The sequence below is a fragment of the Malaya genurostris genome, chromosome 2, assembly GCF_030247185.1.
Source record: "Malaya genurostris strain Urasoe2022 chromosome 2, Malgen_1.1, whole genome shotgun sequence".
In the NCBI taxonomy this organism is placed as follows: domain Eukaryota; kingdom Metazoa; phylum Arthropoda; class Insecta; order Diptera; family Culicidae; genus Malaya; species Malaya genurostris.
The window spans coordinates 23631311-23649765 of NC_080571.1; the positions used below are offsets into that span (position 1 = coordinate 23631311).

Here is an 18455-nt window from a genome sequence, read left to right on the forward strand (position 1 = left end):
AAATGAGAAAAGCTGCAAAAGGAAGAGAACGAGAGAGAACGCGTACTAGCGAGAGAAATCAAAACAGCTGTCAAATCATTCTACAGACGCTTCCGTGGTTTGAGCAAGTTAGCATCCAGCAGATCGGTACAGTGTTTACATAACTGAGGGGATTTTCGTCAGAAATTGCCGGTTTTGAGTCGTAAAATTAGTTAGTTAGTTGTTTATTTTAGCCCGGTTAAATTAAAAAATTACCGAACAATGATACTATTGGATTTGGTACAGTGTAACTGAGTTTTATCAGTATTCCTACGATATGTGTTGCTTCTGCTGAAAGACGCGTTTCACGGTAAGTTTGTTTTGTTTCCAAGCAGTGCATCAAAGTGCTTAATCAAGGGTTTTTTTTGCAAATAGCCAAGCTTGATTGTCATTTTGTGGAACTCAAAAATGCAGAGGTTTCATTTAATTTCGTTAGTGTACATTACTGCTGTAGTGTTGATGGCTATACAAGAAGCTTACAAATGTTGTTTACTAAACAATAATGTCATATTACTGTTATTGTTTACTGTATTGACACAACTACAGTAATATTATAGGAAAACATGATTAAACTTGTATGTTGGACAACTGTTAGAATTGAAAACGTGTATGTGAGAGTTTTTGACGTTAATACAGAAGGACGCTACAAATCCAGAAATGCTCGAAGAACAATAACAATGTTCAAAGATTTTACTAGATTGGGACTCGAAAGTGTTACAGCACAGTGTTTCGATTTGCTTTGGAGTACGAATGTAAAAATTAGTGCTGTCACTGTATATCTTACCTTATCAAGCCCTAATTGAAAGTCGTTTGAAGACACTTAAACTTTATCTCGCAAGCTGTTCACGGTTATCAGTGAAAACATTTTCTTTGTTCTTCGTTATCATTCGACGCTGGATGTGATTAGGTGTAATCCAAATTGTCAGACAATATTTATCATGAAGCGCAATCTGATCCCATCATAAACGTTGTCTACCTTTTTGATACAAACATATCGTTTGTGGACATATTTTAGGCTTTGTTCTTACTATGTTAAGCTGTGACTCTAAATGTTCAAAATGTCCCAGAAGGCGTCTATAGGCCTATATACAATGTCTTTTGGTTGTTATGTGATAAGTACTGGACATGAATTGTACATTACTTTGATTGATAATGGTTAGATTAGTACAAATCAATCTCCAGCATAAACGTACATCAATTATGAATCCATGCAGACCCCTGAAAAAATGTAAAGCTTCTTCAGCTTCAATTTAAGAATCATGTTTACAAAAGGAGAACTTTTACGTTGGAAGTTATGGAACTTAATCGTCGTTTCTTCAACGAGCATTGTATGATTAATTCACGTGAAATGCCTCGATTATGCATACTTATTAATAGTGCTATCGATGTATCTGTCATATCTGAGTGGAAGTCTCATTTGAAATCGAACTAAAAGGGAAGATATTTGAGTATTTGTCTGAGAAGCTTTGTATTTTTTTTTTCACATTATTGTTTTACATATGGGCATGCACTGCTGAAATTGCGATAAGTCACATTTAAAAAAGCATTATTAAGGGGCGGGTAGTGTCTAACACTTTTGAAAAATCATTTATTATTTTCTTTATATTTTCTCATAGTAAAACATTTTCTGTGAAATTTTCAAGCCTATTGGAACAAAACTCTGGAAGTTATGGACCTTTATCTATGGCCATCTCATTCTACGAAGAAGCAAGAGCTCGGCGCACAGGCCCAAGATTTCTACTTCGATTGACTTTAAAACTTGACAAAACTTTCTTGAAATGTTTCGTTATAATAAATTACAAAAGAAAAACTATGATTTTTTTAAAATCTTAGATCCTACGGACTCCCTGGAGTAATGAATCGTTTTCATTGATTTTATAGACAAAAACCTTTAATCGCGTTTTTCTCGAAAGCAGGGTTTGAAAGTCCGTGTCCATCGTCATTCAAAAACTACTGCACCAATTTTTTTCAATCTTTGCACACACTTTCTACATATAAAAAACCAGACCTCAACGTTTTCCTTTTCGTTGTTTGTTACTTTGGGGAGGTTTAACAGCTACAAAATGGCGGTTTTTTTCATGAAAAATCGTTGTTTTCACTTTGAACAACCACCAAAAATAAAAAAATTAAAAAAACTACAAGGATCAGCCCCATGGGGTTGTTCGAGCCGTTGATGTGGAACAAGGCAACCAAAATTTTTAATGATCTACAATCAAAAAGTTCAATCAATCCGAACCAACACCGAACATCATTTGTCTTGATTTGCATTTGTTTTATGACCGACGAAATTACACCATCATCTCAAATATAACAGATCGGCTGAAAAGTTCGTATCGTTTCTATGAGAGGGCGCCACTAGAATTAAATCCATACCATTTTCAGTTAGTACCAACCTTCAAAAGATACGTGTATAAATTTGACAGCTGTCTGATTATTAGTTTGTGAGATATTGCATTTTGAGTGAAGCTACTTTTGTAATTGTGAAAAAAATGGAAAAAAGGAATTTCGTGTGTTGATGAAACACTACTTTTTGATGAAAAAAAGTGCCGCCGATACCAAAAAATGGCTTGATGAGTGTTATCCAGACTCTGCACCGGGCGAAGCAACAATTCGTAAGTGGTTTGCAAAATTTCGTACTGGTCATATGAGCACCGAAGACGATGAACGCAGTGGACGTCCAAAAGAGGCTGTTACCGATGAAAACGTGAAAAAAATCCACAAAATGATTTTCAATGACCGTAAAGTGAAGTTGATCGAGATAGCTGACACCCTAAAGATATCAAAGGAACGTGTTGGACATATTATTCACGGATATTTGGATATGAGAAAGCTTTGTGCAAAATGGGTGCCGCGTGAGCTCACAATCGATCAAAAACAACAACGAATTGATGATTCTGAGCAGTGTTTGGAGCTGTTATATCGAAATAAAACCGTTTTTTTTCGTCGATATATAACAATGGACGAAACATGGCTCCATCACTTCACTCCGGAGTCCAATCGACAGTCAGCTGAGTGGACTGCACGCGATAAACCGAACCCAAAGCGTGGAAAGACTCAACAATCGGCCGGTAAGGTTATGGCGTCTGTATTTTGGGATTCGCATGATCTAATTTTCATCGACTACCTTGAAAAGGGAAAAACCATCAACAGCGACTATTATATAGCGTTATTAGAGCGTTTGAAGGACGAAATTTAAAAAAAACGGCCTCATTTGAAGAAGAAAAAAGTTTTGTTTCATCAAGACAATGCACCGTGTCACAAGTCGATGAAAACCATGCTGAAATTGAACGAATTGGGCTTCGAATTGCTCCCTCATCCACCGTATTCTCCAGATTTGGCCCCCAGTGACTTTTTCCTGTTCTCAGACCTCAAGAGAATGCTCGCTGGAAAAAAATTTAGAAGCAATGAAGAGGTAATCGCTGAAACTGAGGCCTATTTTGAGGCAAAGGACAAATCGTACTACAAAAATGGTATCGAAAAGTTGGAAGATCGCTATAATCGTTGTATCGCCTCTGATGGCAATTATGTTGAATAATAAAAACGAATATTAGCAAAAAAATGTGTGTTTCTATTAAACGATACGAACTTTTCAGCCGAACTGTTATGCAATTATATCTTTGTACATACTTGCGATTTCGATAATTAAGCATCTCTTTGCCAAGCTTGTGTTCAAGTTTTTTATGCAAGCAGTTTTTTAGTGTTAAGTTTCTCTACCATTCTGCGATTTCGGTTGAAGCGATAAACTATTTCTCATTATCAATCGAGTTCATCTAATATAAATTAGAAATTAATCTTAAGCACTCAAAATTTATCCAGAGGTAGTTGTAAATTTTTCATGGGGAAACGACATAACATGGAATTCCGAGCTTGCATGACACAAGATCAGAGCATACCAATTAAAGGACTATTCACACATATCCGGTCCGGTTCAGTGCCGGCACGACACCGTGCACGGATACTGATATAATTTCATTCGTTTTCTATGCGCGCATTCACACCTATCCGGCACCGTGCCGATTCAGTGCAACTCGCCGTCAGTGTAGCGTCCGTCCGGCAAACTCAAATTCGTCGTCACCGATATTTTTTATTTTCACTGAAGTCGGTATGTCATTGCATTGGCTGTGCCGGAACGGAAACGGGACGGAAGGGTTCCGATAAAAAAGAACACTGACGGCGCACTGAAGGCACTTTCACTGAACCGCCACGGAACTGAAATGTGTGAATAGTCCTTAAGGGCTGAGGCCAGTGTGTTTTAAGGGCGTTTCAAAGGGCTATTTTCACGCTTCAAATCTGATTTTCTCAGAAACGGTGAAGAATATAAAAAAAACCAACAATCTCTTAGAAATTTAGTTTAGATTATTCTGTGAAAATTTTAGAATGATTGTTTGACTTCAGCGGTCAGGAAAGTCTTTTTTCTGAAGGAAGAGTTGCATAGCTGAAAACGGCAACTTTCAACTTGTTCATTGAATATCTCACCTTCAAGAGCATGGATCAAAAATCTATCCTGACAATGTCTAGATAATTTAGTTTAGATGCGATTAGTGCATAAAAACCTATATGTTGTCGCGATAGAAATGAAGTGAATGTTATTTTTTTTGAAGGTAAGTCAATTTCTATAGACGCACCATTTTCTCTGCTCTTGTTTTCTGCAACGTAACGAAACACGAGAGAAAAATAAAATCGGCTCATCAAGGCTGCCAAACAAGCGGTAGCTTTATTGGATTTTATGTGATGTAGTCAAACTTGTATCAGAAAATATCAAAACTTTCTTGGCCACCCGGCCACATCGAGAGTCATTTTACACATTTACGAGAGAGCATGAAGAGAAATGTAATACGCACAGCGAGCGACACGGTTTTACGCTAACAACTGGCATCAGCCCTTATGCCCCGTTTACACTTCTGCTGGCTGCCAGCATGCTGGTGTCAGTGTACTGCCCTCTTAGGAAAAAACGTTCAACTGTGGTCCAATGATCCAAAGTATTAGACCAACGAAGGACCACCGTTGAACGTTTTTTTTTGCTAAGAGGGCAGTACACTGACACCAGCATGCTGGCAGCCAGCAGAAGTGTAAACGCGGCATTAAAGCTTCAAATCGTTTTATGGCACGTTTTTGTCTTGCTGTCTGGCAACAACCTACATCTAGCATGCTAGGAATAGGACTGAGACGTTAGCTTTAATTTCGCTTCTATTTATAGATTCGCGTGCTTCCAACAACTTCGCTTTTGCATCGATTGACCAATCAGAGCGATGCTCTCTCTTTGATACATCGCTTACTCCTTCAAAACCGTCGACTATGGCAGGGAAATCCGGTATGCTGGAGATTTGTTGCAGACAAAATAGGACACTGCTAGCTATTAATCAACATTTCAATCATATATAATTGAAAATACGTGGCTTGATACATTCAAATCGAAACATAGAAATATTTCCTATCAAATGATGAAATAATATTAATAATTGATACAAAATAGACTGAGCTGTAAGGGTTTAAAACCTGACCACATTTCTACGTGTAGTTTGTGATTTGCACCCCTAATAAAGATGTGTTCCACATCAAAAATCAAACAGAAACGTTGGGGTCTAGAAAAACTTCTAATCTACACCGCCCTTTCCTTTGCTCCAAATATAGCAATTTTGCTCGAATATCGAAAATGCAACGAACGTCAACGATCATCGTTCGCTTTCTTTTGTCTTTGTTCGATAATCGCTCTGGCATTCGGACTTGTTCGTATGTTCGGAAGTAAACGAAACCGATGCCGCATCGCTGCTGGCATGAAGGCCTTTGCTTCACAGTTGAGATCCACATTGAACAAACCTCCGAATGATTTAACGCGAATGTGGAACGAATATTCATGCAGCGATCATCATCACAACCTAATTCGCGATGATCGTTCGTGCTGTATTTGAAACAAGCAAATTAAGACGTTTTTGCTCTGTAATAGTACCATAGTCTTATGTGTGTGTGATGAACCATAACCCAGCACTCCCAAAATTGCTGCTACCTCACGAGATATGATGAATTTATCAGATGAAAAATGCTTCGTGAAGAATTGAATCCAACGATCATCGCAGTGACGCTATTCGATCCAATTCCAGAAGTAAAGTAAATGAACAAACGACAAACGAATGTATAAAACGAATATGCACGATGTATACCAGCAACGAGGAATGTATTAGTAGATTCGAGCTCTCAACGATTATTGCTTATTCATTTTCACCCTTCTCTCTTTTGTGCGGTGAATAGTTTAACGTTATTCGAGACGGGTGTGAGTAATATATGGAAGTGCGCACTGAAGATGCATGAACGCATTAGTAACACGACGAATATGTGCAACATTGATTTACCTTGTTGATGAATCCATTCAACCAAAAATGCACTTTCAATGAAGAGAATTTTGCGCTATAAACCGTTTTTTATTGAACAGTGGTTTTGAAAATAAATTTCCACGATTTGGAAAAGTTCTGTAGATAACCTGTTTATGATGATTTATCAAACAATACTGATCGGAAGAAAAAAAGTGGATAAAATGGATTTACGTTTTATTAATTTGTTTTATACACATTATACAACTTAAAAATAATGTTGGCCTTGTTCGGGAACAAAAGGTCGAAGAAAACCAAACAAAAGTTATGATACGAGAACATGAGTCTATTGCTCCTTTGGATTGCACCGTGAAATTGTGGTTTCAGGAGTCTCGTCGTGATCGAGCCCGCAGTGGTAAGGGCTCCGATACGATTACACAGTTAGGACAGTGTCAGAATTACATGAAATGGTTCTGAATGACTTGCCATAGTTTAAGCAAGATTCTGCATAAAGACTGTCCCAGAAAGTATGGACGCACAATGGAAATCTCGCTGTAAATAATTCACAAGTGTTAGATATTCAAATTTTATTCGATATACTGATAATATTAGACTACAACAACATAATATTATTCTCAACATTTGCTACTTAGCCATTGTTCACTAGCTGGCGCACCTTCTTGCGAACGTTCCTCATTAAATTCCGTACAAACTTCTTGGCGACAAGTTTTGACATTTTTGGTAGTATACCATTCTACCGTTGATTTGGAGTAGTGGCAAGAAGAAAGATCTCGCCAGAAGACAACAGGATCCTTGTGACTTCGAATCAAATAGTTTGCCAGACCATAGCTTTCTTACCAAATTTTTCGACTTCAATCGATGTCTCGGACTGTTTTATGCAGTTCAAATTTCCAGCAAGAATCGTATTGTACAGCTTTCGAACCCTCGGCCTGATCGATGCTTCTTGTTTCGGACTACGTTTTGGTTGTTTCTGCTTCTTATAGGTTCGAAGATTCAAACGTTCTTCAGCACGAAGAACATTTGACTTCAAAGTGCCCACTTTTTTGGCCACATCTCGAACTGAAACCTCCTTCTTTTGCTCGAACGTCTTCAGTATACGTTTATCCAACTGAGGGTTAGCAGAACCTTTTTTCGACCCGTTTTCGGTTTATCCTCAAAGGTGTTATCCTCACCGAACTTCCTGATCGCATTTGGCACGGCTTTTTCACTTACTCCTTCCATTTTTGCTATCTTTCTCAGTGACAGTCCGCGTTCTGTGCACCATTTGTACACAATTTTTCGACGATGTTCTGCTGCAAGTCCACGCATTTCGAAACAAACTAATGAAAAACGAATAAACAACTGCACAAGTGGTTAGAGAAGAGTGTAAACAACAGAACGCAGCCATAAAAATTGACAGATTCTGAACCATTGCCATAAAAATTGACAGATTCTGAACCATTGCGTCCATACTTTCTGGGAGAGTCTTTAGGCACACCGAAACACCTCTGAAATGTTTACTAAGTATTAGTTTTCAACACCAGCAAGTCATGAGTTCTCTGCACTCTCTGTTTTTTATTTTATTAGTATGTATGGTCGGTTAAGTACTTCTTCAACTGAAGAAATGCGCGTTCATCGTTCACTTGCTTTCGTAATTGAACTGACATTTCGACGTGAACATTTCAAAAGGGCCTTAAAACCATTGACAGATTCTCTTTGTTTACTTTCTCTTTCGATTATATCTGCGTTATTACGCAATTGTTCGTTACATGTATGATACTATTACAAAGCTGGAGATATTTTCTTTCATTCTATATGCAAATTTGGTAAGTGAACGTGAAAATTTAGGTGTTATTAACATAAGAGAAAGTAAACAAAGAGAATCTCTCATTGGTTTATGTGCCCTTATGAAATGTTCACGTCGATTTTGAGATCTTTGATCTCCGTTTGCCGTTTGAAAATGAAACAAGTTTTACATGATGAATGATGAAAAGCAACGGGTCGATGAATGTGTATGATTGTAAATGTTGCTTAGAATGTGAGGCTACACATTAGGAAGAAGAAAAAGAAGATTCCCGAATGCTGTTTCATTGAAATTGGCTACATTTTCGGAGTAGCTTCATCGCAGAATAGTTAGTCTTATCACTTTCGATCGGTATTGCGAAACTATTACATAATCAAATGTCACCGCTGAGTTTTGGAAAATCTCATCCCGTTCAATATCATTTTAGACACAGTTGGCAACACTTTCTCAGATTTGAATGCCACTTTCTGAACATGTGAACTTTGTCACAAAAAAAAAAAACACTTAAAATTTTAAATCGATTTACAATAAAAAAAAAACAATTCAGATTTTGATAAAATGTTGTTCCAAGACAGGTGATTATGTTCCATACATTGGGCACTTTTTTGGGAAACAATTTTTCTGACAAAAACTAGTTCTTGTTTAAGCTGAGTTTTTTATCGGAAACTAAACTTTACTGAAAGTCATTATCATCTGAGATCCCAATGAAATTCATATCTGTGAGAAGCTTAAACCGAAAACCCTATTGCTAGTTGTCCGATATTAGCAAAAAGTATCTGTTAGATTAAAAAAAAATAGTTTGAAAAACATTTTACCTCCTAAAATTGCTCATCTTTCTACATATGTAAGGTTAACAGGTGCAGCGTCCTTAGCAAATTTGCTGGTTTGCATTGGCGCAGCAGTTTTTGTTTACGCGCTCTTGGAATGTGCTCGGGGTTGCTGAGGTGTTTTTTGTTTACGCGACACTGAGGTGCTCTGCGTAAACAAAGAAATTTCACGGACAACCGCGGTAACGTTCACGATGGTCTCGGGTTTAGGCCGAACAGCTAGTGAAATGTTAGGAACATAAAAACCACTAGTCGAAAAAAATCAGAGTTCAGTTCAGTAGAGTTCAGCTCGGTTCAGCACAGACCAGACTCAATTTCTGAAGAATTAAGTGAAAAGTTAGAGTTCAGCTCGGTTCAGCACAGACCAGACTCAATTTCTGAAGAATTAAGTGAAAAGTTAAGTCTAGTTCGGAGTGTAATACAGTAAGCCGTAGGAGTATGCATAGTGGGCATTGTGAGGGTCAAGTATCAAGTGACCTCAAAATCAAGCAAGAAATAATGTTTTCGGAAGGCATCTAAAGAAGTGAAAATTGCTGTAATGAATAGAGATTTAACAGATTCATGTGTAGTGTTTGAGATCACCATGAAGTGTTGTGAATAGATTTTCAAACTAGTGGAGTATGCACTAGATTGTACTGCAGTAGGACATACGTTCATATGTGCGTAAACTTAATGATATGCCGAACTTAGTGAGACTGCGTGAAGTGTTAGCCTTATTAACAATCGTTAGTGACTTTTGTTAGATTGTGGGAAAGAACTCCCAAAACAGCCTAATCCTGCACTATTGAGAATAAGTAGCTGTTAAGTGAAAAGCATAAAAAGATAAACTATAAACTCAGAAAAAAGGTGAATTTCGTGGTATTACTCCGTATAGAACTAAAAGAAACGTCATCTTCGTTATTCTGCCACCCGCCACCGCTCGGCCGGGAGCCTACACAGGGAACATAATTATCTATTAAAGTTTCATGAAAATCAAAAATGGTTTTATTTGCAAATCAATTTTAAATTTTTTTTTTGAAGCTATTTTTCAGTGTAGGGATGCAATAAGGATTTTTTCCAGTGTTTTGACTCGAAAACTTTACTGATGTTGTGAAAGTCACTAGTACAAACCCTTTTCTGTAGGATTTGTCATTTTTCCACTACAACAGTTGAAAAAATAAACGGTTAAAAAAGTTAGACAAACCCGGTGAACGACCACAAACAGGTTAAAAATGGGTATAAATAAACGACATGGCCCTTTTCAAAGGACGATCTAGATCCATTTTGGGAAAACAAAGTATGCAAAGTGGCTTTTTTCTGACGAAATCTACATCTACATTCAAATCTGAGAGGATGCTGCCTACATTTGTTTGAGCTGGTGCAAAATTCGTCTATGCACGGAAAGACTGAAATCAGCTTTTTGGCGAAAAAAATAGTTGATTTTCTGATTTTAGTTAGTTATTTTTTGAGACAATTAAAAAAATCTTACTTTTGCTAATTTGGATTTTTAAATTCTAATTCCCCAAATAATAATAAAATATTTGTTCAAATGGCTATTTTTTTTAGTTGAATTCACCAATTAAACGTGCTGTCATTTCTTAGCTACGGCACACTTCATTTCTATTCAAATAATTTTTTAGTTGAATTAGAGAAATCAAACGTTGTTTTAAACCTACATAAATGGTTGAAATGGTTTCTGCAATTTGCAGCTATATGGCGCTCTGTTACCGAAAAAACGTTAACACCGTAAGGACTACTAGCCACTAGATGGCACACAACTACCGAACAAAATTTCAGTCGCGGTTGTCTTTTCTATATTGACAGGTATAAATACGATGTTGTATTGGAGAAAAAGATATAAACGAAACAAAAACTTCTTTTTGAATTTTTTTTCTAAATCGCTGTTTTCTTCATTCGACTTCGCGAAATCGACTCACTCACTGAAAACTTCGAGCACTCGGAAAACAAAAACCGAATACAAGTAATACACCGGACGGTGTAGCCCGGAAGGATACAAAAAACATTATTTAACATATACAATTAGAGTTACAATTAGATTACTTCACTGTTACGCGTAAAAACTTTATTACGCACAACCGCTTCAAATGCACACAAATTTTTTAATAAATACTCTTTCCACTAAGAGTTTACGTCATTTTTACATATCGGTTTAGAAATTTTTATATGGATATATCGTAACACATGCGAAAAACATCTAAACAATTTGCAAGCAGTTTCAACAAGACTGTCCTTTTTAGCTTTTTAATGGATTGTTTTGCTTTGACACGTCTCATGAGTATTTGGCTAATAAATTTGGAGGGTGGCAAGTGACCGGATAAATCGGGATAAACGGGAAAATGTCGGGAATTTGGTTTTACCGGGAAAACCCAGGAGAAAGTCGGAAATTTTAGCGCAAATCCGGGAAAAAATTTACTAGTCCCAATCTTAGTAACGATTTTCAGCATCATGATTTTCCTGATACAACAAATGAAAAGTTGAAGGCAATTTTGTGTTTGAACTAGAAGTTCAGTACAAGTTTTGTCCCACACAGTACATCTTATTGTGCCATACAGGTTCAATAGTGCAAAATTCATTGAAAATGGGGCCAACACCTCATGTCTCAACGGTTTTTGTATGAGTTTGACAGCAATTTTATATCAATAAGAGCTCTCTTAGTTGTCATCAATAACAGCACAATGAATGCTCATACTGAAAAAATAAGGATAATTGGGATGCTTCTGCTGGATTTCTGTTAAATTTCGACAAATATTTGAAAAGGTTCCAAGTGCAAATGACAGTTTCTTTTTGTTCATTTTTTTCAATTATTACTGTATTTTCCAAAATTTTTTTAACAGCAGATCGAAAGTTCTCTGCAAACTGTAATATTGAAGGATTGCCGATAGCACCGTAATAATCGAAAGAAAGAGTAGAGAAAGAGGAACTGTCATTTGCACTTAGGATCTTTTTCAGTGTTTGTCCTCAAATTACAGAATAAGTATGCATAATTTTAAAAGTAGCATCAGGTAACATGTTTAATGATTTTTTAAAGAATTCTTAGGAGCCGTGTTTTTAGTTGCCAGCTAATGATACCCCTAATTTCACTAAAATTTGTTTCAGTAATGTCAAATTGTGAGAATACTTTTTTCACCATTTGCAAGGAGTATTTGATTTCCTTCTTTGACAGCTGAAATTAGTTTTTCACAGTTCGTAAGAGCCTGTTCAGTGAATCTATGTTTAATTTTTTTCGAAGATTATCAGCTATGATGAGGATATTGATGTCGACGAAGGAGCAATCGGAGATTGTCGATGATAGGAGAATCAAATTTATATCGTCTCAGTCACTAGAGGCATAGATTGTAGTTTTTATTTATTTATTTATTTATTTATTTATTTAATGGAGTTTTTGGTGGAATGGGAAAAGCCCATTTGAAATTCATCAAATACGCGTAAAAACCCATAATCTTTTTTAACATTTTACATATTTGTTTACATAGTTACAATTCAAAAAGCCTAACGAATACAAACATTGTCCAGTGCTAAAAAGTAATTAAGTTCTACTTATATTCTATCTTCTATCCGAGTCTCTTAAGCCTATTCTTGAAAACAACACTAGATACACAAAAGTCAAAAAGGTCGTACACACTATTGAAAACATTGCACATTGCCCTAATCGGTTCGTTCTGACCATATTCCGTTCTTCGTAAGTCGAGTCGCAAGAAATTCCGCGCTCTTAGCGTTCTTGGAGGGACATTAATACATATTTGCGAGAGAATTTCAGGAGCATCAATTTGTCCATTCAGCAATTTCGCTATAAATACTGCTCTGAGTATATTTCGTCGTTTGTCTAATGTGTCCATGTCGAGCAAACGACAGCGCTCAATGTATGGTGGAAGCTCTGACGGATTACGCCATGGCAGAGATCTAAGAGCGAATCGCAGGAATCGTGATTGTACTGCTTCAATTCTGTTGATCCAAACACTGGCGTAAGGACACCAAATGTGCACTGACGGAATTCCATCTGGCCCAGCTGATGTTGAGGATTGTAACTTACTTATTGCCGTCATAATATCCTCATCAGTAAATCGAATGTTTGCAATATTTATCACATTATATGGAACGTTTCGAAGGCATCGTTCCACCTGAGTTGAATTAGCCGAGTCTGTATTGAATACTCTCGAGAAGTGTTATGCGAATAAGTTGCAGGTGCCTCTTAGAGTGTTCGATGTTTCATTTTCAAGGAACATGCTGGAAGGAAGTCCGTTTTCTTTGCGTTTGCCATTAACAAAAGACCAAAATTTCTTCGGATTTCGTTTCAGATTGGATTGAGTTTTTTGTACGTGCTTCGAGTAGAGATAGCGATTGTACGACCGATAATTGTTACTAGCTTGAGCAAAATCCCTCCTTGTTATTGGGTTTCGTCGATTGGAATAGTGCCGAAGTGCAGCTGCTCGTAACCTTTTAAGCTCACGTAGGTTTCTATTGCCCCAAGGTGGCTTTGGACGAGGGCGGGGTGCGGGAACATGTACTAAGAAAAGGTCCCGCAAAACACAGGAAAAAATTTGTCTACAGCTGTATCCACGTCAGCAACATTATCCAGTAGAGAATCCCAATCGATAACACACAGTGCATTATTGAGTCTGGAAAAGTTGAACAGCGTATCTTCAGACACATCGTCAAACCGCACAAGCCGAGGACAAGTCAAAGTGACAGAAAGCGGAGGATGATTTGCGTCAACGGCTACTAAAGGCTCAAATGCTTCAGTAGTGATGCAGTTCCTTGAATTTTCCTCGTTTACGAAAAGCAGGTCTAGCGTACGGTTGCGCATGTTAGTAACAGTGTGTTTTTGCACCATGTTCAGTAGCGACATTCCATCCAGCAAAGAAACGTTCGGCCTTGTCCAGGTTGATCCAGATGGATCAGGGATAGCAAAACCGGAATAAGTTTCCATCCAAACTAGACCTGGTTGGTTATAGTCCCCAAACAGTAAATGCACTGTACTAGGATCTATAGATTGAGCGATGTCAAGTGCGGAGTCAATATGACTTTGAATAACTTCAACGTTATCGGCAGAATCGGAGGGAATATATACCACACCTACACATATGTCAGTATTATGGTTGCGAATGTTTACCCAAAGCTGTTCAAGAGCATGATTCAGACCAGATTTACGTTTGGACGAAAGCCGATTGGAGACAGCAATAAGCACACCACCGCCGCGTTTTTTTCCAGCATTTACTGGATCCCTATCGTTACGGTACACCGTGTACATCGAGCCAAATAATTGAAGTGAATTAATTTCACTATTCAGCCACGTTTCAGTTAACACAATTACATCATATTCCACATCAGAAGCTGCAGTAAACAAATCGTCAATCTTCGTACGTAGCCCTCTAACATTCTGATAATACAATAAGATGTTTGATAAAACTGGCTAAGAGCGCGAACGAGACCGATTTGTGCTGGAATCAGGAAGGTAGTGAATGCTTGAACTGTACGAGGTACTATTGTACTTGCCGGCAGTGGCTGATTGAAAGACCTCATCTCCGCTCCCGCACTCAGGGCCGGGACGGCTGTCGAACGCTGGCTGCAGTGGCACGACTGAGGCGGGGGGGTCAAAGGCTTCCATTATGCCAACTTCGGTGCGTCCCACAGTGGTTCGAATCAATAAAAACGTGGACATAAATCAGTAGCTGCCAAACCGTTCTTTTAATGCTTATAGTTGCTTTGAAGAAATTATTTACAAATATATACCGCGTAATTTGATCATATCATTAATTGTTCATGGCCTACTTTGACAAAAAATTTTACCATAACTTTTTTATCTGAAGAGATAGAAATTTTTTTTTTCCACTAAAAGTTTTAGAACTAGTAAAAATAATTTACTTTGTCAAATATACCAAAAGTCTAGGTCGCACCGTTTCGGATTTACAAAGCGTTTTTATGGCAACCCCCTTAAAATCAGTTTTTTATTCATAAATTGTTTCGAGCTATTTTGTTATGCATACTTTGTTTGGAATAATTGTAGAATTTATAAAATCGCATATTTTTGTTGAAGATAGTGCATAGGTTTGTTCTTTCCTGGCAAAGTTATGCAACATTTTACCTTTTTTTTACCTAGGATAAAACCTTGCACCGAAGCGAAATATGCAACTTTATGCAGCTGATTTTTACAAAATTTGTAGGAAAAGATGTGCCCAATATCATAAAAAAAATCTAAGTGGAACTCGGTGGAACTTTTTTTTTAGGTCTTTTCAAAGATAGTTTTAATTACTGAATTATGGCAACCCCCTTAAAACTAGTTTTCTAGCCATAACTTGTTTCGTGTTATTTTTTTATGCATACTTCGTTTGGAATAATAGTAGAAAATATAGAATTTCATAATTTTGTAGAAGCTAATGCATAAGTTTATTCTTTTCTGGAAAATTTATGCATAATTTTACCTTTTTTACCTAGGAAACCTTGTGTCGAAGCGAAATATGCAACTTAATGCAGCAAACTTTAATAATACTTATAGGAGAACATGTACTTTATCCAATTTATTTTCCAATGAGTATATCTTGAGTACTCTTCTTGTGACTCATTTTCACTATGGTCATGCTGAAACCATGAATGGTTAAGAAACAGAGGGCGCACAGTGGTCCAAAACTGGAAAAAGACGGTCACAAGTCTGTACAGACTTTCACTGATTTTTAAGAGCTAACGTGTCTTCGAAGAAGTTTTACAAAATTCTATAACGCTTCTTTATAAAGAAGCACCTTAATTTTTGTTAAGGAGGTAGCACCGATTTCGAAAAAAAAATAATTTTATTTTTGACGAAAAATTTTTTTTTCTATCTCATTTAAAAAAAAATAACATTTCAAGTATTTTTGCTGAAGATATGAATAATGTAAAAAAATATATCTTTTGAGATATTCGCTTTATTTTAAAAACAGTTTTTTTTGGATTTACCTACGTAGAATTTATCTCTATTACCTAAGTATCTACTACAAAGTTAGCATTTAAATGAGTAACTTTTCCCAACACTTTTCACAACCTAATCAATCAACTAGGTAGTTAATGTTACCTAATAAATCATTACAATATGTCACTTAGTCGCATTGCATTCGATCAATAAGTATCAGTCACGCTATCGTCCGAGTTTTCCGTATCGCTAATTTCTTGTTCTGTTGTAAGTTCTAGCATATCAATTGCTTCCAGTGACAATTTCTTTCTAGTTTTGATAGGTTAGTAATAAATATTCGAAATCAGTGGGTCAGACGCTACTAGGAGTCTACAAAAAACAACTGTCATCGTTTTTTCACGGCTGTTTTTCCTCGTGCCCAAGTTTGGATTTTTTTTATTTGTTTATTAATTTTTAACTTTTTTCATTCAATAAACTATAAAGGTTGTTTTATAGAATCGCTTATTTGAAACCTAAAAAAAAACCGTACATTCATGCCTTGGACGAATTTTTGTATCTTTGTTATATTTTACAGGCTGTTGAAAAAAGGCTTTGTGTGAAATACCCCATGGACTATTACTATACATGCTATGCACGTATGCAAATATATGAAAGATATTTCTATCCTATTTCCGACTACCAGTCTGGACGCGCGTAAACACGCATAAACAAGTTCATGCTTGCACGCGCAACTTAAGCAAATTGTTGCGATTTTTATTTTGTTACTTTTTGACAATTGACAATTTTAGAATTAATCTAAGTGGAAAAAATCCAAAAAATTATAAAAACTTCAACACATATTTAAAAAATGGAACAATGTTTTCTAGACAGAATATGATAAAGTATTGTTAAAGTACAAACCTTTACGAAGAGATTTCATGTTTAAACGTGTAAATAAATTAAGTTATCGCGAAGCAACACGATTTTTAAGACGAGATGTTGATCGGGCGACGCTCACTGCAAAAGTGAGTTACAGAAATAGCAGTAACCCTCTGTTTCTTAACCATTCATGGTTTCAGCATGACCATAGTGAAAATGAGTCACAAGAAGAGTACTCAAGATATACTCATTGGAAAATAAATTGGATAAGGTACATGTTCTCCTATAAGTATTATTAAAGTTTGCTGCATTAAGTTGCATATTTCGCTTCGGCACAAGGTTTCCTAGGTAAAAAAGGTAAAATTATGCATAAATTTTCCAGAAAAGAATAAACTTATGCATTAGCTTCTACAAAATTATGAAATTCTATATTTTCTACTATATTCCAAACGAAGTATGCATAAAAAAATAACACGAAAAAAGTTATGATTAGAAAACTAGTTTTAAGGGGGATGCCATAATTCAGTAATTAAAACTAACTTTGAAAAGACCTAAGAAAAAAGTTCCACCGAGTTCCACTTAGATTTTTTTTTATGATATTGGGCACATCTTTTCCTACAAATTTTGTAAAAATCAGCTGCATAAAGTTGCATATTTCGCTTCGGTGCAAGGTTTTATCCTAGGTAAAAAAAAGGTAAAATGGTGCATAACTTTGCCAGGAAAGAACAAACCTATGCACTATCTTCAACAAAAATATGCGATTTTATAAATTCTACAATTATTCCAAACAAAGTATGCATAACAAAATAGCTCGAAACAATGTATGAATAAAAAACTGATTTTAAGGGGGTTGCCATAAAAACGCTTTGTATATCCGAAACGGTGCGACCTAGAATTTTGGTATATTTGACAAAGTAAATTATTTTTACTAGTTCTAAAACTTTGTAGAAGAAAAAAAATTTCTATCTCTTCAGATAAAAAAGTTATGGTAAAATTTTTTGTCAAAGTAGGCCATGAACAATTAATGATATGATCAAATTACGCGGTATATATTTGTAAATAATTTCTTCAAAGCAACTATATGCATTAAAAGAACGGTTTGGCAGCTACTGATTTATGTCCACGTTTTTATTGATTCGAACCACTGTGCGTCCCAGCGGCCGGTGGATTGATGACACCAAGCTGGAACTAGAACACGATTCAGCGCTTGAAATACTGGAAACGAATGGATACTTGCCCAGGCTAGTAGTTTGGAAGCCCCCTTCTCCGCACCTGCTCTCAGGACCGGGACGGCTGTCGATCGCAGGCTGCAGTGGCACGACTGAGGCAGGAGAGTCAGAGGCTTCCATAGTATAATTTACGGTGCGTCCCAGTGTGCTGCATTCAGTCAATGCTGAGATATTCCTGGTGTGGGCGTAAGAGACGGACTCGCCAAAGGTTTCCAAAATTTTTGGGTCGATTTTTCCTCAAATTAGCGAAAAAATATTCCTTGCGGCCAAGTTGAAGGATCCAAAGCGATAGATTGCAATGCAGGGTCAAGGCCAACTTTGAAAGACACAAAGGTCATGTTGCTAATATCAGAACCTTTGGCAACCAGTTTAACTACCACTGGATCTTGACTTAGCTCAAGGTTGGCTCGCACCATAGCAGAAATCTCGTCGTTGGTGACATCCGGTCGTATACGAGACAAATACAGTCAAAATTTGTCTGCTGGTTTTTCGCAGATTGGAACACTGACGACGTTCTCTACGATTATTTTCGAT

The 18455-nt window shown here is 36.7% G+C and overlaps 1 protein-coding gene across 1 annotated transcript in view; it reads left to right on the forward strand.

Moving 5' to 3' along the window:
- LOC131428351 (proton-coupled folate transporter) overlaps positions 1-18455 on the forward strand; it is a 25771-nt gene continuing 7316 nt past the window's right edge. Inside the window, exon 1 of the mRNA XM_058592253.1 lies at positions 1-328. The gene's annotated coding sequence lies outside the window, so the exon portion shown is untranslated. The remainder of the gene's footprint in view (positions 329-18455) is intronic.